Raw genomic sequence first — 27,933 nt, 5'->3', positions numbered from 1 at the left:
AATGCTTGCCCTGGGGCCTACACCCATGGATTGTTACGGCTGAATGCCGACTGGTGCTGATGCAGGCTCTTGTCGGGCATGGGTCCCGCAAGAGGGGTGACAAGTTGGTTACCTGGCTCTCACTTGCCCATCTGCCCCCTATGGGGTTGGGTGGCGGGCATGCCAGGGAGCCCAGGAAGGAGTATAGCAGTGGGGGTTTGGGCAAGCATTCCTTGGAGATGTTCTTTATCAAGAAGTTAAAACAGTTTAATACATTGATGATGTTAATATAATGTATTTTAATCTGTAATAAAAGCTGTGACCTTCTCTATCCCAAAACCCGGATGTCTTAATTGTGTCTTGGCGGGAAAGGGGTCCAGGAATAGACATACGCATGGGGTAAGGGTGAGTTGATGGTTAGACTCCCTAAGGAGCCTTGACGCTGCCCTTGTCAGTCTACTGCACCCATCCATGCAACCTGCTTGAAGAGGGTGAAAGCTTCAGGGTTCCCCTGTTCCTGGTGGAATGAAAAGCGAATAAAGAGAATTTGGGTGTTTTTGGGGCCAAGACCACCAGGCAACGCAGGGGGCCAATTGCTTTCCATCTGTTCATTTTTGGTGATATAGATAATGTGCAAGTGGTTTGGATTTAGGCAGGTCTTTTGTGTAGGATTCAGTATTCAGATTTGCTGCATCCCTAATATAAACAGGCCCGTCGGCACAGAACCACAGCGGTGGGCCAAGATGGCCTTCGTCCAACAGCATTGTAGAACCTTCCTAAAAAATATCTCTTGGTTTGGCCCCATACAAGGGACGGTAACCTTAAGCCTTAAAAAGCAAACTTGGAAGTGATACCAGCTAGTATATAGAAAATGCCACCCGATTCTGACACTTTGTTCTACGGGGGAAAAGGCGAAGCTTTCAGAGACGTAAACACATTGTTGAAGGTGTATAAACTCCCCAGTAAAGGGAACAACAAGCAAGGTAGAATTATTTCCATGACAACTGTTACTAGCTTAAAGGCTTATGTTATCATCCAGCCATCCAGAAGGTGAAAGGGGCATCTAACAGAATCCCAGCCGCTAAAATCACCATTCCATTAGTCAGGGATAAAAAATGTGACATTGCACAGAAAACGTAGAAGAACGAACGTGCAACATTTTTTATACATATCTTTTCCAATAAACACGTTCCTATATATATATATATATATATAACAAAAGGAGTTATGCAATCAAAGGCACTTAATTTGCCCAGGAGCATTAACACTAAGCAACCAAGCAGCATGCAGCATTTATTGGTTTAAAAGCAGACATCTTATTGGTTGCTATGGGGTTACTGCTCCTAGGCAACCTTAGTGCCTTTTATTACCTATGGGGGGTTAGGGTTATATTTTTAGAATCACTGCAATAGGCCTGAGGTGAGGTGGAGTCAGCAGCCTATGTCTCCATATGCATCTTTAGTTACCAAAATTATAGATTGGGATCTACCAGTAGATATTGAGCCAGTGAGCCTTAGACCTTGAAGTGTTGCCCTTGAAATGTTTCATTGGAGGACCCATTCTGATTAAAAAAGACTGGGTAATGTAAATAATGTCCATGGTACCATAAGTCTTATTTGTAGAATCACTAGCAATAGGCTGAATTACCAGCTTAGTGTAATCTAACTGTGCCGTGACCAGATATTTGTTTGGGAGGAAACAGTTTTGGATGTTTCAATCAACCAAGAGAGGTGGAGTCAGCAGCCTATGTCTCCATATGCATCTTTAGTTACCAAAATGATAGATTGGGATCTACCAGTAGATCGTAAGCCGGTGAGCCTTAGACCTTGAAGTGTTTTATTGTAGGACCCATTCTGATTAAAAATGACTTTGGGGTAATCATTTAAATAGAAGAATAAATTAGATACTGTCTGTGGAATGTAAATAATTTCCATGGTACCATAAGTCGTATTTGTAGAATCATTGGCAATAGGCTGAATTACCAGCTCAGTGTAATCTAACTGTGCCGTGACCAGATATTTGTTTGGGAGGATATCGTTTTGGATGTTTAAATCAACCAAGAGAGGTGGAGTCAGCAGCCTATGTCTCCATATGCATCTTTAGTTACCAAAATAAGAGATTGGGATCTACCAGTAGATCTTGAGCCGGTGAGCCTTAGACCTTGAAGTGTTGCCCTTGAAGTGTTTTATTGTAGGACCCATTCTGATTAAAAAAGACTTAGGGGTAATAATTTAAATAGAAGAATAAATTAGATACTGTCTGTGTAATGGAAATAATTTCTATGTACCATAAGAATCACTGGCAATAGGCTGAATTACCAGCTCAGTGCAATCTAACTGTGCTGTGATCACATATTTGTTTGGGAGGATATCGTTTTGGATGTTTCAATCAACCAAGGGAGGAGGAGTCAGCAGCCTATGTCTCCATATGCATCTTTAGTTACCAAAATAAGAGATTGGGATCTACCAGTAGATCTTGAGCTAGTGAGCCTTAGACCTTGAAGTGTTGCCCTTGAAGTGTTTTAGTGGAGGACCCATTCTGATTAAAAAAGACTGTGTAGTGTAAATAATTTCCATGGTACCATAAGTCTTATTTGTAGAATCACTAGCAATAGGCTGAATTACCAGCTTAGTGTAATCTAACTGTGCCGTGACCAGATATTTTTTTGGGAGGAAACAGTTTTGGATGTTTCAATCAACCAAGAGAGGTGGAGTCAGCAGCCTATGTTTCCATATGCATCTTTAGTTACCAAAATGATAGATTGGGATCTACCAGTAGATCGTAAGCCGGTGAGCCTTAGCCCTTGAAGTGTTGCCCTTGAAGTGTTTTATTGGAGGACCCATTCTGATTAATAAAGACTTAGGAGAAATAATTTAAATAGAAAAATAAATTTGATACTGTCTGTGTAATGTAAAAAATTGCTATAGTACCGTAAGTGCATTCTACTTTTGTAGATTTTGATAGGATGATGCCACTGTAGTAAATCACACTTTACGTTTAAGTTCTCAGAACTTAAAATTTTGTATCAAGCTGCTGATTCCATTAACAGTGTTGGTCACGGTTGTCACTGTTGCCATTGTGCTTGCCTGGAACAATTTTATTGCTGCCTTTTTTGTTCTCCAACATTCTCATTAGCAGCCTCTCACAAGAACCAAAGACAAATCCCATATCCGAAATCCCCACTGGCCCTGGAAGCATTTATTTAGTGCCGTGCAAGGAAGGAATGCATCAACTATGCAAATAGTGGAGCCCACACTGTGATCTTCTACCCAGGAAGCTCCGATAGGATGACCCAAGCCTACGGGTTACAGGGAAACATGGAAATGGCAGACAATGTGCATTGTAATTGGAAATACAAAGTGTTGCAATGTTAACTGTAGGAGGGGTATTGTATTAAAAGCTGTGTGCATGGTTATTTATTGTTAGCAGTTATTTGCAATATAAATTAATCCTCTCCACATACCCCGTTCCATTGCCAGCATTCTACTCAAGTGATACAAGATGCACAGGAAGGTTCCACTCATTATAGCGGATGGAACAAACCTTTATCTCCAGGTGCTTTTCTGCCTATGCAGGAGCCTCAGGCCCTAGGTAGGATAAAGATCTAGGAAATAAAGATGCACAATTCCTATATTTCCATTCACAGGGCAACTGCATTGCATCCGGGCATGTCTGATTGTGTCTTCTTCTCCCTAGCAAAGCTTTCATTCCATTTTGTCTGAACCCTTTGAATGATGGCAGGATTTATATAGAGGGTCAAACTGGAAGCTAAATGCTACAGTGAAGGTCCTGCTGGAAAAATTACAGCTCCGAGATAGTGTTCAAACATTTACTAGTCACGGGTCGGGGAGGTTACTGGAGCGGCTTCACTGTTCAGATACAGAGCAAGACAAGCAGCACAATCGAGGGCAGGCAGCGGGCAGAGAGGTCAGCTTAGGAATAACTAAGCTACGGGCTAAACTATAACTATTTACAGAGCGACAGTAGACTTGCAAATATAAAAGTATGAAAAGTCAGAAATACAGGAAATAGTCTATAGACAAAAGTAGAAATTTCTGTATGAAGATATAGAAGGATTGTGCTTAAAAATGTTGTTTCAGACTTATTGAGAAATTCCACCAAAACCCCACTAGCCCCGCCCATCTGTTCCACTTCCTGCCGGCTGAATTCTCTGGGTGTGCAGGGGGGCCGGCAGCCCTCCGTACCCTGCACTGTAGGATAGGAACCAATCAGCAGCTAGGCTGACCTGATAGGGAACTGAAGCCTGTCTTTGCTTGTGTGAGTGCAGGGCTGTGATTGGCTCTCTACTGTGCTTCTGGCAGGGACCGTTAGCACACGCCCACTCTTCATTTCAAACACGGACAGAGAAGTGATAGAATCTATAGGGAGCTCCAATAAAGGGGCCATTTTTACAAATAGGATTAATTTTTAGCACAAAGTGAAACCAGCACCGTATATTATTCATAATTGGAAGCACATAGATGAGATAGGCAGGCACTCCGGAAACCCAATAAGCTAGAATAGAAGCTCAAATATTGGAGTAAAATCACAGGTAATTTATTGAAGAATACACATAAATGCTTAAGCCTTGCGCGTTTCGTGCCTATCTGGGCACTTAATCATAGGCTTCATCCTATGATTAAGTGCCCAGATAGGCACGAAGCGCGTAAGGCTTAAGCATGTGCATTCTTCAATAAATTACCTGTGATTTTACTTCAATATTTGAGCTTCTATTCTAGCTTATTGGATTTCCGGAGTGCCTGCCTATCTCATCTATGTGCTTCCTATATGGCTCCCTTATGCTGAGGGTCTGGGGCATGAGCACCCGGACCATACCAAATACATGGGTAAGCTTTTCTTCTACTTCTCAAGGCTTAGCTCTATTTATATTCTTGGATTTATTATTCATAATTGCCTACAAAATTAGAGTTTTTCCCATTTATCCAATATGTTTCCTCTATATCTAGAGGAGTATAATTCACTGGTACATTCATCATTTTTATAGGATATGTCTCCTATAACAGGAGGTCGGACAGACAGCGCTGAGTGCAGAAGTACAATGAGCAGCTTTGGACACAAATATCTTTACTGAATGGCATTGACGTTTGTCAATATATTTAATATTATAAAGGAAGTTTAAAGTTTCACTTGTGGAAAAACTCCCAAGCAACAGGTTTCCAAAGTTCATCCAATCCATTTTTGTGGACATTTGGGTAAAACCAACAAAGAGCCGTTTATTCATCTCTGTCGGCCCCTTTACAGGTATGGGATCCTTTATCCGGAAACCCGTTATCCAGAAAGTTTTCTGAATTACGGAAAGGCCATCTCCCATAGACTCCATTATAAGCAAATAATTATAATTTTCCTTTTTCTCTGTAATAATAAAACAGTACCTGTACTTGATCCCAACTAAGATATAATTACCCCTTATTGGGGGCAGAACAGCCCTATTGGGTTTATTTAATGGTTAAATGATTCCCTTTTCTATGTAATAATAAAACAGTACCTGTACTTGATCCCAACTAAGATATAATTACCCCTTATTGGGGCAGAACAGCCCTATTGGGTTTATTTAATGGTTAAATGATTCCCTTTTCTATGTAATAATAAAACAGTACCTGTACTTGATCCCAACTAAGATATAATTACCCCTTATTGGGGGCAGAACAGCCCTATTGGGTTTATTTAATGGTTAAATGATTCCCTTTTCTATGTAATAATAAAACAGTACCTGTACTTGATCCCAACTAAGATATAATTAATCCTTATTGAAGGCCAAACAATCTTATTGGGTTTAATCAATATTTAAATGATTCTTAACAAACTTAATTTAAAGATATCCAAATTACGGAAAGATCCCTTATCTGAAAAACCCCAAGTCCCGAGCATTCTTGATAACAGGTCCCATACCTGTACTGTAACGTGAGACATGCACGAGTGACAACAGGCAGGAAACCATTCACGTGAGTACCAGGTTCAGACTGTTGCATGAATGTCTCCAGCATTTTGATTGGTCTGTGCCTCAGGCAGATCCGTAGGTGAAATGCATTAGTCTTAATTAGAATATTGGCTCTTGATGATTCCTCTGATGCACCTTTGTCTTCCAGTAAAAGTAAAACAGCGATGACCTTCAAACAAGGCAATAGCTTTAAATCCGCCGTCTTCGCTTCGCCCTGGAAACAGCGTAACGGCGCGTGCATCAACAAAGGCAAGCCACCTTAGTTAATTAAATTAGTGCCGGATGATGAATTGCCTTATGTGCTATTTATTTGGAGTGTCATCTCGCGAAGACATTTTGGTGCCGGTAACGAATGATGCCCGCTAAAGCGCCGCCAGTCTATGATTGTGTTGTTTTTCTCTCTTTCTCTTTATTGCAATACTCATCTTAATGAGGTTAAAGTTTTACCCGGTAACAAATTGCTTTGGCAATTCATTAGAAAACTTTCCACCTGGTAATTAATATCGGCCATTATCGCTGTTTTATGCGACGACCGGCTCATAACCATTAGGGCTATCTGAAACGGGACATTGGCGGAATTCTAATTGAATTGTTGGCCAAAAGAGCTGATTTATTTATTAAAGGTTCCATTAGCATGCACGTGTATCAGGACTGTCCCCGCAGGCTTAAAAAATCCACTGACACGTAATTATACAGCGTTGCTGGCTTTAACATAAAGTGGCTGCTTAATATATACACGGCGCGACGTTCATTAATAAAGGTGTTAGTAGGGAGCGGAGCTTTGCACTCGGCCTAATGCCATCTATTTAAACAGAGAACCACTTAGTCCAGGGCAATTTAGTTATTCTATCCCTCACTTATTTTGCAGCATAATGTGATTACAATATGGTTGTTAAGGTCAAAGTTGGACGAGCTCTGGCTTGTTGATTATAGGCGACTCTAAGTTTAAATAAATGTGCACAAAACACCCATTAAATTGGTATCTAGTACCCATAAGTAGGGTCGGACTGGGCTGATGGGCACCGGGAAGAAACCTGGTAGGACCTGGCCCTCGTGGGCCCCCCTAACCCAGAACTGATCCCCACCTGTAAGTAATATTGCTCCCCCGCAGACCTCCCTCTCCTGATTGAGTTGAAGTACCGTAATTTTTTGGCCCTATAAGACGCTCCGGAATATAAGATGCACCCAATTTTAAAGGAGGAAAATCTAGAAAAAAAAGATTCTGAACCAAGTACTGTAGTAAAATATTTTATATCAACTGTATAAAGTTAATTGTCTCTGGGCTCACACATAATGAGGCTTCCCCCAGGGCCCCCCCATGCATCCTTCAGCTTCCCCCAGGGCCCCCCCAAGTATCCTTCAGCTTCTCCCTGGCCCCCCCCCAAGTATCCTTCAGCTTCTCCCAGGGCCCCCCCAAGTATCCTTCAGCTTCTCCCTGGGCCCCCCCAAGTATCCTTCAGCTTCCCCCAGGGCCCCCCCAAGTATCCTTCAGCTTCTCCCTGGGCCCCCCCCCAAGTATCCTTCAGCTTCCCCCAGGGCCCCCCCAAGTATCCTTCAGCTTCCCCCAGGGCCCCCCCAAGTATCCTTCAGCTTCTCCCTGGGCCCCCCAAGTATCCTTCAGCTTCCCCCAGGGCCCCCCCAAGTATCCTTCAGCTTCTCCCTGGGCCCCCCCCAAGTATCCTTCAGCGTCCCCCAGGGCCTCCAAGCATCCTCCAGCTCCCCCACAGCACCCCCAGCATTCTTCATCTTCCCCCAGGGCCCCCAAGCACCTTCCATTTCCCCCCTAACCTACCCCCAGCGGCCTCCGGCTCCCGTGATGTCTTCCTCTCTGTGCCGCGGCTCCCAGCTGCTTCTGTGCTTTTATAAGGTTGCGCCCTGTGTGTGTGACATCAGTACGCACGGGCGCAACCTTATAAAAGCGAGGATGCGGCAGAGAGCCGCGGCACAGAGAGGAAGACAGTTCGCCGTATAAGACGCACCAACTTTTCCCCCCCCCCAGTTTTGGGGAAGAAAAAGTGCATCTTATACGGCGAAAAATACGGTAAGTAAGGGGAAGGGAAGGGCCGGTGGGCAGCAGGGGTGCCTGAGGGGGTGTGGGGACCCCTGGATTAGCAGCTCCGGAGGGCATTGGACACCCCAGTCTGATGCTGCCCATAAACACAAAGAGTTGAGCCTTTCTCTGTATGTGTTGCTGCCCAGGTGGCATAAAGTGCAAAAAGAAAAAATCGGTTGTGCTATCCAAAATAAAGTCTATTGTAACGTTAACTTGGAGTGCGTATTCCTAAAAGCCGTAGCTTCCGGCTATAGACATGTTAAGTGCAAAATACAAAAAAGTCTCTCACAAGTCAGTAGGTGCAAAAAACTGACTTCATGCCGGTTTATTGGAGTAATCAGTGGGAAGGATACAGACATTTTGGGAACCTCTCGTCCCCTTTTTTAATGGAGCTACTGTATCCTTCTCACTGATTGCTCCAATAAACCTGCATGGAGGCAGGTGACATAAAGGAGAGCTGAGGGGCACGTGGGTAATTATTATTATTATTATTATTAACATTTATTTATAAAGCGGCATCATATTCTGCAGCGCTGTACAATAAGTAATGAATCTTTCGCATTTTGCTTTGGCGAAAACTTTGCGAAACTTTGAAAAAAATTTGTGAAGCAGCAAAAAATGACGCGTCAAAAAAATTATGGCAATTTTTTTGGACATGCGTCATTTTTTTTTTTTTTTTTACATGCGCAACTTTTTTTTCGTGGTCCTTTACAGAAAAAAATTGCCAATGGCAAAACGCAGAAATGCGATGTGAATCCATGCCTGCTGAAAAATTTCGCTCATCACTACACATGAGCATTCCCTGGCATGGCGATAGTTGGCGCAAAGAAATTAGGGAACTCTGTATTCACTACAGGTATGGGATCGCTTATCCAGAAACCTGTTATCCAGAAAGTTCCGAATTATAGAAAGGCCATCTCCCATAGACTCCATTATAAGCAAATAATTCTAACTTTTAAAAATGATTTCCTTTTTCTCTGTAATAATAAAACAGTACCTGTACTTGATCCCAACTAAGATATAATTACCCCTTATTGGGGCAGAACAGTCCTATTGGGTTTATTTAATGGTTAAATGATTCCCTTTTCTCTGTAATAATAAAACAGTACCTGTACTTGATCCCAGCTAAGATATAATTACCCCTTATTGGGGGCAGAACAGCCCTATTGGGTTTATTTAATGGTTAAATGATTCCCTTTTCTCTGTAATAATAAAACAGTACCTGTACTTGATCCCAACTAAGATATAATTACCCCTTATTGGGGGCAGAACAGCCCTATTGGGTTTATTTAATGGTTAAATGATTCCCTTTTCTCTGTAATAATAAAACAGTACCTGTACTTGATCCCAACTAAGATATAATTACCCCTTATTGGGGGCAGAACAGCCCTATTGGGTTTATTTCACGGTTAAATGATTCCCTTTTCTCTGTAATAATAAAACAGTACCCGTACTTGATCCCAACTAAGATATAATTACCCCTTATTGGGGGCAGAACAGCCCTATTGGGTTTATTTAATGGTTAAATGATTCCCTTTTCTCTGTAATAATAAAACAGTACCCGTACTTGATCCCAACTAAGATATAATTACCCCTTATTGGGGGCAGAACAGCCCTATTGGGTTTATTTAATGGTTAAATGATTCCCTTTTCTCTGTAATAATAAAACAGTACCTGTACTTGATCCCAACTAAGATATAATTACCCCTTATTGGGGGCAGAACAGCCCTATTGGGTTTATTTAATGGTTAAATGATTCCCTTTTCTCTGTATAAAACAGTACCTGTACTTGATCCCCATACCTGTACAGCAGCTGTGAATTACAGGGCACATTTCATGTCTGTGCATTGGGTGAGGGCTGAGAGTGCAAGTAGAAGAGACAGTGCGAGACACACAGTATATAGACTGTATATTAAGCACTTTCCTTGCCAGTGGCTGTGGTCCTGTGTTGCTCATTTTTCCCATTCATTTGAATGGAATGTGGAAACACAGAATATGCCTCCCCCAGGGATGAAGACTTTCCGCCATTGGCAGGGAATGAGTTGCTGTTGTATAACAGGATGTTGTGTTTAAACTTGCAGGTCAAAAAGTTTATTTAAAGTACAGTAGGTCTAACCAGCGCTAAGCCTATAAAGAATCTGAATATAAATCTGCCGCAGTGTAAACTGTACCTTTTACTGCCGTTGTGACATTGCTCAGATCACTTAGACGAAAACACTGTTATGGATCTGAAGTGCGGGCTCTATTAGCCCCCACCTCTGGTACAGGAAACAATATGGGGGTGATAAATCAATTAAAAAATCATTTAAACATTAAATTAACCCATTAAAGGAATAGTGTCAAAACCCATCAGTTAATAGAGCTTCTCCAGCAGAATCCTGCATTGTAATCTGTTTTTCCCATGGGGCTAGCCATATTCTTCATTTCCCAGGGTGCCACAGCCATGTGACCTGTGCTCTGATAAACTTCACTCACACTTTACTGCTGCGTTGCAAGTTGGAGTGATATCCCCCCCCCCTCCCAGCAGCCGATCAGCAGAACAACGGGAAGGGAGCAAGATAGCAGCTCCCAGTAGGTATCAGAATAGCACTCAATAGTAAGAAATCCAAGTCCGGCTTGGGACTCCTCCAGTTACATGGGAGTAGGAGAAACAATAGGTTAGCTGAAAGCAGTTCTAATGTGTAGCGCTGGCTCCTTCTGAAAGCTCAGACTCAGGCACACTTTACTGCTGCGCTGCAAGTTGGAGTGATATCCCCTCCCCCCCCAGCAGCCGATCAGCAGAACAATGGGAAGGGAGCAAGATAGCAGCTCCCAGTAGGTATCAGAATAGCACTCAATAGTAAGAAATCCAAGTCCGGCTTGGGACTCCTCCAGTTACATGGGTGTAGGAGAAACAATAGGTTAGCTGAAAGCACCTTCTGAAAGCTCAGACTCAGGCACAATGCACCTGAAAAAATGGTTGAGCACCCTCCTCAGTGAATCCCTTGAACGCTATACCTGTGTGTGGTTCCTGCTGCTGCCTCACTGCATCGTAGATATTTCTTAGCTATGAATCATGGGATGAGGCTCAGACAACAGCCAGTTAGTAATAGCCGGGTAGTACCATCTTCGATAGAATCACTTTATCAAATGATTATTTCAATAATAGTAAAATTTGTAGAATATCTCAGTTATCCCAGCAGGTTGTCCCCTTGTTGCCCCTTTCCTATATACTCCATCAGCTCCAAACCTCTGCCTCCATGGTCAAGACTTATCTATCTGCTGTCAGCCATCCTCTGTGCCTCCTTTTCTACCCACTTTCAGTGCCCCCCATCATCCACCCTAATCTTTGCCCTGAGCTTTTAAAAATGGCCACTGGGAGCAAGAAACTCCTTGTAAATACAGTAGCTCTTTGCTTGCTTTGGATCCTCCAAAGTCTGGATTTCTCCAGAAAAGTCAAGGGCTCATTAATGGACATAAACTGACTATTATCTGCTACAGATCCTCTCACCAGGCCATCAAGCAAAGATGGAATGTGGTTAGACTCAAGGTAGGATTGGGGGGGGGGGTTAGACTAAGGAGGGCTGACAGATGATCAAGATATTAGCACTGAGGAGGGCTCATCATCAGGGCCGCTGCTCCCTATGAGCAGAGTATGCAGTCTGCATAGGGCACCAACTCCCAGGGGGGCACCATCCCGGCTGCTCAAAAAAATGTTTTTTATATATTATAACATACCCCCCAACACTGTCCCGCCGGTTTTTATAGTGCATCCTGCTGTCCCGAATAGTTCAATCAATCTATGGGGGCACTTACTATGGGGGCATTGTCTATGGGGGCTATTGTGGGAACTTACTATGGGGGCACTTTCTATGGGGGCTATTGGGGGCACTTACTATTGGGGCATTGTCTATGGGGGCTATTGGGGGAACTTACTATGGGGGCACTGTCTATCGGGGATATTGGGGGCACTGTGTGTGGGGCCCCTATAGTAGGTTTTTTTTTATTATTTTATTTTTACTTCCGTAATATTTGGGGGAGGGGGCACAAAAGTAAATTTCTGCTTAGGGCACCCATTTGGCCAGCAGCGGCCCTGCTCATCATGTAGCAGGACTATGGAATCTTGGCAACTTATGGAGAATACGAAGAGGAAGCAGAAACCCAGGGGTCCATTCGTGCAGTGTGTTGGTGCTATCTTTTCCCTACTCCCAAGTATCCCCTGGAACAAGTGAAGTAATTCCCCCCACCCCAATTTTTTTTTTTTTTCATGCTGCCCACCCAAGGCAGAGGATACCTGGGTGCAGCGGCTCAGGAAGGGCCACTCAACCTTGGAAAACAGGTCAGCAATTTCAGTAAGTTAGAGTTACTGGGTGGGTGCAAATAAATGATCATCCCCCAGTAGGAACCTAAAATAAAACAGGAGGAAATCATTATGCATGGCGTACTATTTAGGTTTCATTTACAAAACAGACGCAAAGTGCAAAGAAGTAGGTGCAAAGCCTCCCCTGCTCCCTCCGGCGCCGCTCTCGCTCCGGCTCTATCTTTACATTCAGTGCTGCTTTTACATATTGTTTTTTTCATGGTTTTGAGGGAACAGGAAGGAATTAAGTCTTTTCACAACAGATGTGAGTTAAAATGCTAAAATTGCATCTTGTTTTCTTTTTTTTTTTTGTAAGTGTATAAAAAAACTGTAATTTTAATCAGATGCATTCTATACATCCATTATCCACCTGGTAAACCGGAGTACAGGGAAATAACACAGGCACAATATGCTGCTATGACTTATAGCTGTGTTTGAGGGCGATTTGTGGCAAATTAGGGCTATTTTCCAAGATACTAAACATCATAGCCACCTTGGGCCTCCGTGCCATTACCCTTAGGAGGGTGTATTTATTAACATTGGAGAACACCACTGGTGATGTTGCCCATAGCAACCAATCAATTAGATTTAAACAGTCACCTACAAGATAGAACTAAGAAAAAAGTCTCAGAAAGACACTTATAAATTAACAATTTATTTCAATACATTAAAACCATTAGTAACCCCATTACAGATATGGCCTAACGCGTTTCACTTAATCATAGGCCCCAATACAAAAACCTCTCAAGGGTATATATACATATACACATAGCCCCATAACATGTATTGTGCAAACTCTGACCCTTCCCATATTGTTGGAAATTTACTATGTAATTTTTGAATGGGTTAAATGACAACTTGCATTTTTGAGGGTGGGGAGGGTTGACTTTTCTATTTATATATACAGGTATAGGACCCATTATCCAGAATGCTCGGGACCAAGGGTATTCTGGATAAGGGGTCTTTCCGTAATTTGGATTTTCATACCTTAAGTCTACTAAAAAAACAATAAAATATTAATTAAATCAGTAGGACTGTTCTGCCCCAATAAGGATTAATTATATGTTAGCTGGGATCAAATACAAGGTACTTCAAGGTACTTGATTAAAATGGAGTCTATGGGAGACAGGCTTTCCGTAATTCAGAGCTTTCTGGATAATGGGTTTCTGGATAAGGGGTCCGATACCTGTATATATACCTTTGAGAGGTTTTTGTATTGGAGACTATGATAAAGTGCTGGGTAAGCATTAAACGTGTTAGGCCATATGTGTAAGGGGTTACTAATGGTTTCAATGTACAAGTATGGGACCCATTATCCAGAAAGCTTGGGACCTGCGGTTTTCTGGATAAGGGGTCTTTCCGTAATTCAGATCTCCTACCCTAAGTCTATTAAAAAAATATTTAAACAGCAATTAAACCCAATAGGGTTGTTTTGGCTCCAATAAGGATTCATTATATATTTGTTGGGATCAAGTACAGGTACTGTTTTATTATTACAGAGAAAAGGGAATCATTTAACCATTAAATAAACCCAATAGGGCTGTTCTGCCCCAATAAGGGGTAATTATATCTTAGTTGGGATCAAGTACAGGTACTGTTTTATTATTACAGAGAAAAGGGAATCATTTAACCATTAAATAAACCCAATAGGATTGCTTTGGCTCCAATAAGGATTCATTATATATTTGTTGGGATCAAGTACAGGTACTGTTTTATTATTACAGAGAAAAGGGAATCATTTAACCATTAAATAAACCCAATAGGGCTGTTCTGCCCCCAATAAGGGGTAATTATATCTTAGTTGGGATCAAGTACAGGTACTGTTTTATTATTACAGAGAAAAGGGAATCATTTAACCATTAAATAAACCCAATAGGGCTGTTCTGGCCCCAATAAGGGGTAATTATATCTTAGTTGGGATCAAGTACAGGTACTGTTTTATTATTACAGAGAAAATGGAGTAATTTAACCATTAAATAAACCCAATAGGACTGTTCTGCCCCCAATAAGGGGTAATTATATCTTAGTTGGGATCAAGTACAGGTATTGTTTTATTATTACAGAGAAAAGGGAATCATTTAACCATTAAATAAACCCAATAGGGCTGTTCTGCCCCCAATAAGGGGTAATTATATCTTAGTTGGGATCAAGTACAGGTACTGTTTTATTATTACAGAGAAAAGGGAATCATTTAACCATTAAATAAACCCAATAGGGCTGTTCTGCCCCCAATAAGGGGTAATTATATCTTAGTTGGGATCAAGTACAGGTACTGTTTTATTATTACAGAGAAAAGGGAATCATTTAACCATTAAATAAACCCAATAGGACTGTTCTGCCCCCAATAAGGGGTAATTATATCTTAGTTGGGATCAAGTACAGGTACTGTTTTATTATTACAGAGAAAAGGGAATCATTTAACCATTAAATAAACCCAATAGGGCTGTTCTGCCCCCAATAAGGGGTAATTATATCTTAGTTGGGATCAAGTACAGGTACTGTTTTATTATTACAGAGAAAAGGGAATCATTTAACCATTAAATAAACCCAATAGGGCTGTTCTGCCCCCATTAAGGGGTAATTATATCTTAGTTGGGATCAAGTACAGGTACTGTTTTATTATTACAGAGAAAAGGGAATCATTTAACCATTAAATAAACCCAATAGGGCTGTTCTGCCCCCAATAAGGGGTAATTATATCTTAGTTGGGATCAAGTACAGGTACTGTTTTATTATTACAGAGAAAAGGGAATCATTTAACCATGAAATAACCCCAATAGGGCTGTTCTGCCCCCAATAAGGAATAATTATATCTTAGTTGGGATCAAGTACAGGTACTGTTTTATTATTACAGAGAAAATGGAGTAATTTAACCATTAAATAAACCCAATAGGACTGTTCTGCCCCCAATAAGGGGTAATTATATCTTAGTTGGGATCAAGTACAGGTATTGTTTTATTATTACAGAGAAAAGGGAATCATTTAACCATTAAATAAACCCAATAGGGCTGTTCTGCCCCAATAAGGGGTAATTATATCTTAGTTGGGATCAAGTACAGGTACTGTTTTATTATTACAGAGAAAAGGGAATCATTTAACCATTAAATAAACCCAATAGGGCTGTTCTGCCCCAATAAGGGGTAATTATATCTTAGTTGGGATCAAGTACAGGTACTGTTTTATTATTACAGAGAAAAGGGAATCATTTAACCATGAAATAAACCCAATAGGGCTGATTAATTGCTATGGGCAACATCACCAGGGATGAATAAATACACCCTTATCCCTCATATGAAATAAAAGGCACTATGTTTGCCCAGGAACTCTAACCCATAGCAACCGATGGCTGCTTCTAAACAGGTGACCAGTAAATGCTACCTGCTGATTGGTTGCTATGAGTTACTGCTCCTGGGCAAACTTAGTGAATTTTATGACATAGCCCCCTAAGAGCTTCGAGTCGTCTGTTTTCACACAAAGCCTTACTGTGCAACAGATCAGCCGTTGGGATCCGGCTACACCACTAAGCGCTTCTTTCCATTACGATTCATTAAATGTCCTTGCCTCTTTCAGTGCGACGCTGAATAACAAAGCGCGGCTATAAGCCCCTTTTCTCTCCGCACTGGCACAATGCAAAATAAAAATTGCGCCTCGACAAAAGACAGGCAAACTAAAAGCACATCATTTGTTTCCATTCCGGCACAATGGCGCCTGCTACGGGCACTGAAGTGCCGACATATAAATCCGCTGAATGGGAAAGAATGTAGGAAACACGGCAACAAGTACTGATAAGAATGTGTCTGTAAGGAATGAGGGGTTTAGCGAATGAAAGGAGGGAAATCTGCATGCTTTGTGTACAGACAATTACAGTTTGGGGACGTACTAAGCACTACAACTATGGCCGAGCAGCTACGCTCTGTGCTCAGGGGCTTCTCATCCTCCGAGTACGATATCCCGGCTCCAGGGAGCAGGGTGTATGCTAACGAATTAGCCATTCGCAGTCCAGTTATTTTTTAAAGGAAAACTATACCCCCAGAATGAATACTTAACCAACAGATAGTTTATATTATTTTAATTGGCTGATGGGGCCTAGCATGTATGTGTGCCTTGGCTTGTTTGTGTGCACTGTGAGTCCTATGAGTCCTATTTTCTATTTAGGATTACCCAATGGCACATACTACTAACAAAAAAGTATATTTTTATGAAAAGGGTTTATTTAGATGAAGCAGGGTTTTACATATGAGCTTGTTTATGCAATATATTTTTATAGAGACCTACATTGTTTATAGTTTGCCTTCAAGCACTGAATATAAAAGTACAGGTTTAGGACACATTATCCAGAATGCTGGACCAAGGGTATTCCGGATAAGGAGGTCTTTGCGTAATTTGGATCTCCATACCTTAAGTCTACTAAAAAATCAATAAAGCATTAGATAAACCCAATGGGATTGTTTTGCATCCAATAAGAATTAATTATATCTTAGTTGGGATCAAGTACAGGTACTGTTTTATTATTACAGAGAAAAGGGAATCATTTAACCATGAAATAAACCCAATAGGGCTGTTCTGCCCCAATAAGGGGTAATTATATCTTAGTTGGGATCAAGTACAGGTACTGTTTTATTATTACAGAGAAAAGGGAATCATTTAACCATTAAATAAACCCAATAGGGCTGTTCTGCCCCCAATAAGGGGTAATTATATCTTAGTTGGGATCAAGTACAGGTACTGTTTTATTATTACAGAGAAAAGGGAATCATTTAACCATTAAATAAACCCAATAGGGCTGTTCTGCCCCCAATAAGGGGTAATTATATCTTAGTTGGGATCAAGTACAGGTACTGTTTTATTATTACAGAGAAAAGGGAATCATTTAACCATTAAATAAACCCAATAGGATTGTTCTGCCCCCAATAAGGGGTAATTATATCTTAGTTGGGATCAAGTACAGGTACTGTTTTATTATTACAGAGAAAAAGGAATCATTTAACCATTAAATAAACCCAATAGGGCTGTTCTGCCCCCAATAAGGGGTAATTATATCTTAGTTGGGATCAAGTACAGGTACTGTTTTATTATTACAGAGAAAAGGGAATCATTTAACCATTAAATAAACCCAATAGGACTGTTCTGCCCCCAATAAGGGGTAATTATATCTTAGTTGGGATCAAGTACAGGTACTGTTTTATTATTACAGAGAAAAGGGAATCATTTAACCATTAAATAAACCCAATAGGGCTGTTCTGCCCCAATAAGGGGTAATTATATCTTAGTTGGGATCAAGTACAGGTACTGTTTTATTATTACAGAGAAAAGGGAATCATTTAACCATTAAATAAACCCAATAGGGCTGTTCTGCCCCCAATAAGGGGTAATTATATCTTAGTTGGGATCAAGTACAGGTACTGTTTTATTATTACAGAGAAAAGGGAATCATTTAACCATTAAATAAACCCAATAGGGCTGTTCTGCCCCCAATAAGGGGTAATTATATCTTAGTTGGGATCAAGTACAGGTACTGTACAACTCTTTGAATCCAAACCCATCATTGCCGAGACAAGTGCCACTGCATAAAATACAATTACATTTTCTTTCTTCTTTGCGGAACAGTTTTGGGATGGTCTTTTTTTTTGTTTCAGCACAATAATGCCCATATGGAAAAAGAAAAATCTGTACAGAATGGGTTTGCTGGGATGGGAATGGAAGAACTTGATTGGCCTACACAGAACCCTGAGCTCAACCAACTAAATACCTGTGGGATGAATTGAAATGCCTGTGTAAGCCAGGCTTGATCCCCAATATCCGTGCCCAACCTAATGCTTTTATGGCTGAATGGAACAAATCCCACCAACAATGTTCCATAATTTTTTGGGAACCTTCCCAGAAGGGTAGGTCTGTTATAGCAGCAAAGGGAGGAGTGACTTCACATCAATACCTTTGTCTTGGGATGTTGGACAGGCAGCTATCCACATAACGTTGGTCATATAATGTATAAAGGTTATGTAATAAATGGCGCACTATTCGCCCAGATCAGTCTACTCTTATGATTGAAAATAACACCATAACTAAGATTTACGGGCACTTGCAGGAAATGGTTGGAACAAATGAGCAGATTGTTTGTATCTGCTGGTCTGGTACAGTGTTTTGTGCAAGATTTACAAATTAAAGCTGCTTGGCTGTATATCTAATCTTATCTAATCTGTAGAGCGGTGCCAAATGCGATGTATAAAACTTTCTGGAACTGTTACAGCAATCACCTTGTTGGTTTGCAATGTATGCCAGTGGTTTTTAATTGAATCAATAATTTACATGAATAAAAATTTTATATTCTGGCTGATATAAAGCCAAAATCCAGTACAGCCAACCTTGCCATCAAACTCTATTAGTATTTTATTCATATGGAACTGTAAGCACTGGGTACTTCTGGAACAGATGAGGTTACTGTGTTGGTACAAACAACAAAGCGTTCCTAAAAAAAATAAAATAAAAAACTGAAAGAGGTCAGAGATTGTCCCGAGGGCTAGAATACCTTTAGCCTTAGGCTGTGCCTCACTGTCTCTCTGCCTAAGTTTTCTCTGGAGATGGAGAGATGCCGACTCACTCCCCTCCACTCCTCTGTGTCCCTGTGCTGACATAGGGCCAGCCTGTGTGCGGATATAGGTATACAGATGCCATGCCTGTCTGTGCAGAGATACAGAAGAGGGGAGAACATGGGGAGAAAGCAAGGTTGTGCCTTATTTGACATTATTCTTAGAGAGGTACTTATGGACTTTATTTGTAGTCAGTTAGAATATTACAATACTCACTAGGCTAGACCAACCTGTATCCAATCAGAGCATTAGAATGATCACAGGGCTAGACCAACCTGTATCAAATCAGAGCATTAGAATGATCACAGGGCTAGACCAACCTGTATCCAATCAGAGCATTAGAATGATCACAGGGCTAGACCAACCTGTATCCAATCAGAGCATTAGAATGATCACAAGGCTAGACCAACCTGTATCAAATCAGAGCATTAGAATGATCACAAGGCTAGACCAACCTGTATCCAATCAGAGCATTAGAATGATCTCAGGGCTAGACCAACCTGTACCCAATCAGAGCATTAGAATGATCTCAGGGCTAGACCAACCTGTAACCAATCAGAGCATTAGAATGATCACAGGGCTAGACCAACCTGTAACCAATCAGAGCATTAGAATGATCTCAGGGCTAGACCAACCTGTATCCAATCAGAGCATTAGAATGATCACAGGGCTAGACCAACCTGTATCCAATCAGAGCATTAGAATGATCTCAGGGCTAGACCAACCTGTATCCAATCAGAGCATTAGAATGATCACAGGGCTAGACCAACCTGTATCCAATCGGAGCATTAGAATGATCACAGGGCTAGACCAACCTGTATCCAATCAGAGCATTAGAATGATCACAGGGCTAGACCAACCTGTATCCAGTCAGAGATAAGAATGAGCCCAGGGCTAGACCAACCTGTATCCAATCAGAGCATTAGAATGATCACAGGGCTAGACCAACCTGTATCCAATCAGAGCATTAGAATGATCACAGGGCTAGACCACCCTGTATCCAATCAGAGCATTAGAATGATCACAGGGCTAGACAAACCTGTATCCAATCAGAGCATTAGAATGATCACAGGGCTAGACAAACCTGTATCCAATCAGAGCATTAGAATGATCACAGGGCTAGACAAACCTGTATCCAATCAGAGCATTAGAATGATCACAGGGCTAGACAAACCTGTATCCAATCAGAGCATTAGAATGATCACAGGGCTAGACCAACCTGTATCCAATCAGAGCATTAGAATGATCACAAGGCTAGACCAACCTGTATCCAATCAGAGCATTAGAATGATCACAAGGCTAGGCCAACCTGTACCCAATCAGAGCATTAGAATGATCTCAGGGCTAGACCAACCTGTATCCAATCAGAGCATTAGAATGATCACAGGGCTAGACCAACCTGTATCCAATCAGAGAATTAGAATGATCACAGGGCTAGACCAACCTGTATCCAGTCAGAGAATTAGAATGATCACAGGGCTAGACCAACCTGTATCCAATCAGAGAATTAGAATGATCACAGGGCTAGACCAACCTGTATCCAATCGGAGCATTAGAATGATCACAGGGCTAGACCAACCTGTATCCAATCAGAGAATTAGAATGATCACAGGGCTAGACCAACCTGTATCCAGTCAGAGAATTAGAATGATCACAGGGCTAGACCAACCTGTATCCAATCAGAGTATTAGAATGATCACAGGGCTAGACCAACCTGTATCCAATCAGAGCATTAGAATGATCACAGGGCTAGACCAACCTGTATCCAATCAGAGCATTAGAATGATCACAGGGCTAGACCAATCTGTATCCAATCAGAGCATTAGAATGATCACAGGGCTAGACCAACCTGTATCCAATCAGAGCATTAGAATGATCACAGGGCTAGACCAACCTGTATCCAATCAGAGCATTAGAATGATCACAGGGCTAGACCAATCTGTATCCAATCAGAGCATTAGAATGATCACAGGGCTAGTCCAACCTGTATCCAATCAGAGCATTAGAATGATCACAGGGCTAGACCAACCTGTATCCAATCAGAGCATTAGAATGATCACAGGGCTAGACCAACCTGTATCCAATCAGAGCATTAGAATGATCACAGGGCTAGACCAACCTGTATCCAATCAGAGCATTAGAATAATCACAGGGCTAGACCAACCTGTATCCAATCAGAGAATTAGAATCATCACATGGCTTGACCCACCTGTATCCAATCAGAGCATTAAAATGATCACAGGGCTAGACCAACCTGTATCCAATCAGAGTATTAGAATGATCACAGGGCTAGACCAACCTGTATCCAATCAGAGCATTAGAATGATCACAGGGCTAGACCAACCTGTATCCAATCAGAGCATTAGAATGATCACAGGGCTAGACCAATCTGTATCCAATCAGAGCATTAGAATGATCACAGGGCTAGACCAACCTGTATCCAATCAGAGCATTAGAATGATCACAGGGCTAGACCAACCTGTATCCAATCAGAGCATTAGAATGATCACAGGGCTAGACCAACCTGTATCCAATCAGAGCATTAGAATGATCACAGGGCTAGACCAATCTGTATCCAATCAGAGCATTAGAATGATCACAGGGCTAGACCAACCTGTATCCAATCAGAGCATTAGAATGATCACAGGGCTAGACCAACCTGTATCCAATCAGAGCATTAGAATGATCACAGGGCTAGACCAATCTGTATCCAATCAGAGCATTAGAATGATCACAGGGCTAGTCCAACCTGTATCCAATCAGAGCATTAGAATGATCACAGGGCTAGACCAACCTGTGTCCAATCAGAGCATTAGAATGATCACAGGGCTAGACCAACCTGTATCCAATCAGAGCATTAGAATAATCACAGGGCTAGACCAACCTGTATCCAATCAGAGAATTAGAATCATCACATGGCTTGACCAACCTGTATCCAATCAGAGCATTAAAATGATCACAGGGCTAGACCAACCTGTATCCAATCAGAGCATTAAAATGATCACAGGGCTAGACCGACCTGTATCCAATCAGAGCATTAGAATAATCACAGGGCTAGACCAACCTGTATCCAATCAGAGAATTAGAATCATCACATGGCTTGACCAACCTGTATCCAATCAGAGCATTAAAATGATCACAGGGCTAGACCAACCTGTATCCAATCATAGTATTAGAATGATCACAGGGCTAGACCAACCTGTGTCCAATCAGAGCATTAGAATGATCACAGGGCTAGACCAACCTGTATCCAATCAGAGAATTAGAATCATCACATGGCTTGACCAACCTGTATCCAATCAGAGCATTAAAATGATCACAGGGCTAGACCAACCTGTATCCAATCATAGTATTAGAATGATCACAGGGCTAGACCAACCTGTGTCCAATCAGAGCATTAGAATGATCACAGGGCTAGACCAACCTGTATCCAATCAGAGCATTAGAATCATCACAAGGCTAGACCAACCTGTATCCAATCAGAGCATTAGAATGATCACAGGGCTAGACCAACCTGTATCCAATCAGAGCATTAGAATGATCACAAGGCTAGATCAACCTGTATCCAATCAGAGCATTAGAATGATCACAGGGCTAGACCAATCTGTATCCAATCAGAGCATTAGAATGATCACAGGGCTAGACCAACCTGTATCCAATCAGAGCATTAGAATGATCACAGGGCTAGACCAACCTGTATCCAATCAGAGCATTAGAATGATCACAGGGCTAGACCAATCTGTATCCAATCAGATCATTAGAATGATCACAGGGCTAGACCAACCTGTATCCAATCAGAGCATTAGAATGATCACAGGGCTAGACCAACCTGTATCCAATCAGAGCATTAGAATGATCACAGGGCTAGACCAATCTGTATCCAATCAGAGCATTAGAATGATCACAGGGCTAGTCCAACCTGTATCCAATCAGAGCATTAGAATGATCACAGGGCTAGACCAACCTGTGTCCAATCAGAGCATTAGAATGATCACAGGGCTAGATCAACCTGTATCCAATCAGAGCATTAGAATGATCACAGGGCTAGACCAACCTGTATCCAATCAGAGCATTAGAATAATCACAGGGCTAGACCAACCTGTATCCAATCAGAGAATTAGAATCATCACATGGCTTGACCAACCTGTATCCAATCAGAGCATTAAAATGATCACAGGGCTAGACCAACCTGTATCCAATCATAGTATTATAATGATCACAAGGCTAGACCAACCTGTATCCAATCAGAGCATTAGAATGATCACAGGGCTAGACCAATCTGTATCCAATCAGAGCATTAGAATGATCACAGGGCTAGACCTACCTGTATCCAATCAGAGCATTAGAATGATCACAGGGCTAGACCAACCTGTATCCAATCAGAGCATTAGAATGATCACAGGGCTAGACCAACCTGTATCCAATCAGAGCATTATAATGATCACAAGGCTAGACCAACCTCTCCATCAGGCTATTATGAGACAATGGAAGCAATGATCTGATTGGTTATTATGAGCAGTTACAAGTGGGCCTCTATATGAATTAGAATTTGTCCCTCTAACATGTAATATTTTTTTTTTATTATACTTTTCCCCCATTATTATTACCTATTTCCTATGCAGCAGTCAGTAGCAGAGCTGAACGTGTTGCTTCAAACGAACAAATAATTCAGGTAAAACTTTGCAGAGGAAGTTAATAAACAATGACTGATTCATGCTGTGGTTCCATCAGAGAGGAGAGGCTTTAAACTCATATTAATATTACAGCTGCTCACAGCAGGCCGGCATCTCATTCCCAGCATTGCCCACACATATTGGAAAATCTATACAGGTCCAGTATCCCTTAGAAACAATATTTGCTATCAAACTGCTGAAAAGCACTTTCATTGTTGTAGATTTAGCTTCCATTTTAAAATATGAAGTTAATTCTTTCCAGAATATTTGTGTTTATATGTGGGGTGGGAGCTGCCATGTTGAGTATCCTAGAAAATACAGTATGATTGTCCAGCTAATTGTGTTCACCTTTTATCATTCATAAGATAATGTTGCTTGCCTTAACACTGTTCTTCCAATCAAAGTGTCAAACTCTTTTTAGTTAGTCAGTAACACAAAGGGCGTCCTTTATAATCACTGGGCAAATTTGCACCTGGGCAATAACTCATAGCAACCAATTAGATGTTTGCTTTCATTGTTCTACCTTCAGCTGGTTGAAAAAGACTGATTGGTTGCTATGGGTTACTGCCCAGGTGCAACTTTGCCCAGTGTTAATAAATGAGCCCCAGTGGGTTGTCAATTGTCTGAATCACTACCTCAAATTGTTATTAACAAAGGACTACACACAAACACATTGGAACCCAGCACGCCAGCACTGCAAAAGTGCTGCTCACTGACCCACTGTGCGTAGACAATTTATTGTCTTCTGCTCCAACCCTACACCAGCGTAAAAAAAATAATAGTAAATTGAAATGTTACAACAAACTGAATGGAAGACAATTTTTAGCCAGTCCGATATCCAACTGTTAGACATCACTCAACAGAAGACCAGAACTATGCACTTCCATGTTGGTGGATAACTCCATAAACTCTTAATCAAGTCATTAGTTGACCCAGTATTCCATGTTGGTGGATAACTCCATAGATACTCTAAATGAAGTCTTCGGTTGACCCAGTATTCCAGGTTAGTAGATGACTCCATTCACACTTTGAATAAAGTCATTGGTTGACCTGGTATTTCATGTTGGTCTCCATAGACACCCTGAATCAAATCACTGGTTGACCCAGTATTCCATGTTATTGGTTGACTCCATACACACTTTGAATTAAGTCATTGGTTGACCCAGTATTTCATGTTGGTCTCCATAGACACCCTGAATCAAATCACTGGTTGACCCAGTATTCCATGTTATTGGTTGACTCCATACACACTTTGAATTAAGTCATTGGTTGACCCGGTATTTCATGTTGGTCTCCATAGACACCCTGAATCAAATCACTGGTTGACCCAGTATTCCATGTTATTGGTTGACTCCATACACACTTTGAATTAAGTCATTGGTTGACCCAGTATTTCATGTTGGTCTCCATAGACACCCTGAATCAAATCACTGGTTGACCCAGTATTCCATGTTATTGGTTGACTCCATACACACTTTGAATTAAGTCATTGGTTGACCCGGTATTTCATGTTGGTCTCCATAGACACCCTGAATCAAATCACTGGTTGACCCAGTATTCCATGTTAGTAGATGATTCCATACACACTTTGAATTAAGTCATTGGTTGACCCGGTATTTCATGTTGGTTTCCATAGACACCCTGAATGAAATCATTGGTTGACCCAGTATTCCATGTAAGTAGATGATTCCATACACACTTTGAATTAAGTCATTGGTTGACCCGGTATTTCATGTTGGTCTCCATAGACACCCTAAATCAAATCACTGGTTGACCCAGTATTCCATGTTAGTAGATGACTCCATACATACTTTGAATTAAGTCATTGACCCAGTATTTCATGTTGATGAATTACCCCATAGACTCTCTGAATGAAGTCTTTGATTGACCCATTTTTTTCATGTTGGTGTTCATAGACACCCTGAATCAAGTCATTGCTCTGGTTTATCCTGTATTCCATGTGGGTGGATGACTCCATACACACTCAGAATCAAATCATTGCTTGACCCAGTATTCCAAGTTGATGGATGACCCCATAGACTCTTTGAAAAAAAGTCTTAGCCAGTCTGATATCCAGCTGTTGGACATCACTCAACAGAAGACCAGGACCATGCACTTCCGTGCTGGTGGATAACTCTTAATCAAGTCATTAGTTGACCCAGTATTCCATGTTGGTGGATGACTCCATAGATACTCTGGGTCTTTGGTTGACCCAGTATTTCCTGTTGGTTTCCATAGATACCCTGAATCAAATCACTGGTTTCCATGTTAGTAGATGACTCCATACACAATTGGAATCAAGTCTTTGGTTGACCCATTATTCAATGTTCGTAGTGACTCCATCACACTCTTAGTCAAGTTATTGGTTGACCCAGTATGGCAAATTGGCTGACCATTACAAAATAGTTTAATTGGTCAGTATCTTGGGAATGATATCTACATACTTACCAATGATTTTTCACTTCAGTGAACTATATTATAAGGTGTTGTAACTATTTCTTTCAATACCTTTTTATGAATTACCCCTACAGAAGCAAATTAATATAAGCATATTTACCCTTTATCCTCAAGGTTAATTATCTCAATACACATAGGACTAATGGAAAATCAAAACAGTGAACAAGCCACTTAGAAACAATATATCTCTTTTATAATACTAATAAACCTTGCCCTCCTCCTCCTTCTCCAGGCATAAGCATAAACATTTTTCCCTTTTAAGATCTGATTATATAAACAAATCATTTAAAGTGTATTAGGCAATATACATTGGCGTTTCCATTACTTTTGTCGACTCTCAATTACCCAAGGTAACAAAGAGTAGTAAAATTTATACTGCCACGTTCTCTGTAGATAGGCAATAAAAAGTGTAATACCTTAAAGATTAAAAAAAAATATATATATATATATTATTTTCTTGGTTTTTAGGTTTTGTGGGTTGTATAGTTTAATATATTTCTGAAATCTGGTCGGCACAGGCGTCTGGAATAAAAAAATAAAAGGAAATAATAAATAGTCTTCACTATTCTGCTAGTTGTGAGCTACTTAGTTTCCTCAGAATTCTGATATCCCTGTTTAAATATGGACCTGACGACCCCCCCCCAAAAAAAATATTTTGTTGACCACATCAGTAATGTGGAGCATTTACATGCTTTCTCTTGTTGACCTCCAGGGTCTAAAGGGAAAGACAGCCATAGCCAGGGCCGGATTTCCAAATTGGCCGCCCCGAGGCTGCCCCCGGTCGCACGCCCCCAGGCATGCGCAAACGGGGGGGGGGCGGGGCGCCTTGTGCGCGCATGTGCAGTCGGCCAAACTTGGATACGGAGCAGTGGGGAGAAGTTCCCCCATTGCTCCACATGGGTACAAAACTTTTTAGATTTTGGTGCGGCGGGGCGGCATGCCACCCCCAGGTTTCTGCCGCCCTAGGCCCGGGCCTTAGTGGCCTCTCCACAAATCCAGGCCTGGCCATAGCTTGTTGAACAATAGTGATGAGCGAATCTGTCCCGCCATAAAATTCACGTAAAAGCAAGAAAATTCACGAAATGGCGGAAAATTCACGGAACGCATTTGTCACGCAATTTTTTTGTCGCCCACGTCTATTTTTTTGTCGCCTGTGATTTTCTGATGCAACCGCGCCCAATTTGACGCGCGACAAAAAAATTCCGCATGACAAATTTTTCCGTGTTGAATTTTCACAGAAGTTTCGTGAAACAATTCGCCAATGGCAAAATGCGGAAATTCGCTGCGAATCCATGCCTCGCTCATCACTATTGAACACACAGGTCATCAAAGAAATATTTTGCCCAAATATGACTCTACGAATTTTTTTGGAAAGCAAATAGAAGTCACTCTAACTAGACTTCAGGCTGGGATCCTATCCACTGCTGAACCACACTGAACCACACTGCGGTTTGTGAACCACAGTTTTATATGCATGGTATTACTAAGTTCACTCATGAAGACTTATCTAAAGGATTTGTTTGAACCCAACCTACCCCAAAGTTCCTGAGACCTCTTTGTATAGCACCCTTGTGTATAACCCAGTCCAAAAAGGCAGATAGGCTGAGGAATAAAGGTGGCCATACATGGGCCGATTGTAGCTGCCGATATCGGTCCCTTAGACTGTTTCGGCAGCTTATCGGCCCGTGTAGGGGCAGCAACGAGGGGCCTGCCCGACCGATATCTGGCCTGAAATTGGGCAGATATCGATCGGGCAGGTTAAATTGATGTGGTCCCCGAACCAACTGCCCCAATCGTTATAAATGGAATTAGCCTAAATTTGCCCGATATCACCCACCCGTAGGTGGGGATATCGGGAGAAGATCCGCTCACTTGGTGACCTCGCC

At 41.4% G+C, this 27,933-nt stretch overlaps 1 protein-coding gene across 1 annotated transcript in view; it reads right to left on the bottom strand.

Annotated features, from left to right (window-relative positions):
• Positions 1 to 27,933, bottom strand: part of dpp6 (dipeptidyl-peptidase 6) — an 834,825-nt gene that overhangs the window by 793,036 nt on the left and 13,856 nt on the right. The window lies entirely within an intron of this gene.

This window comes from Xenopus tropicalis, chromosome 6 (genome assembly GCF_000004195.4).
Source record: "Xenopus tropicalis strain Nigerian chromosome 6, UCB_Xtro_10.0, whole genome shotgun sequence".
Classification (NCBI taxonomy): domain Eukaryota; kingdom Metazoa; phylum Chordata; class Amphibia; order Anura; family Pipidae; genus Xenopus; species Xenopus tropicalis.
Note: the sequence above shows the minus strand (reverse complement) of the source record. Positions and strands in the feature narration are given on the sequence as shown.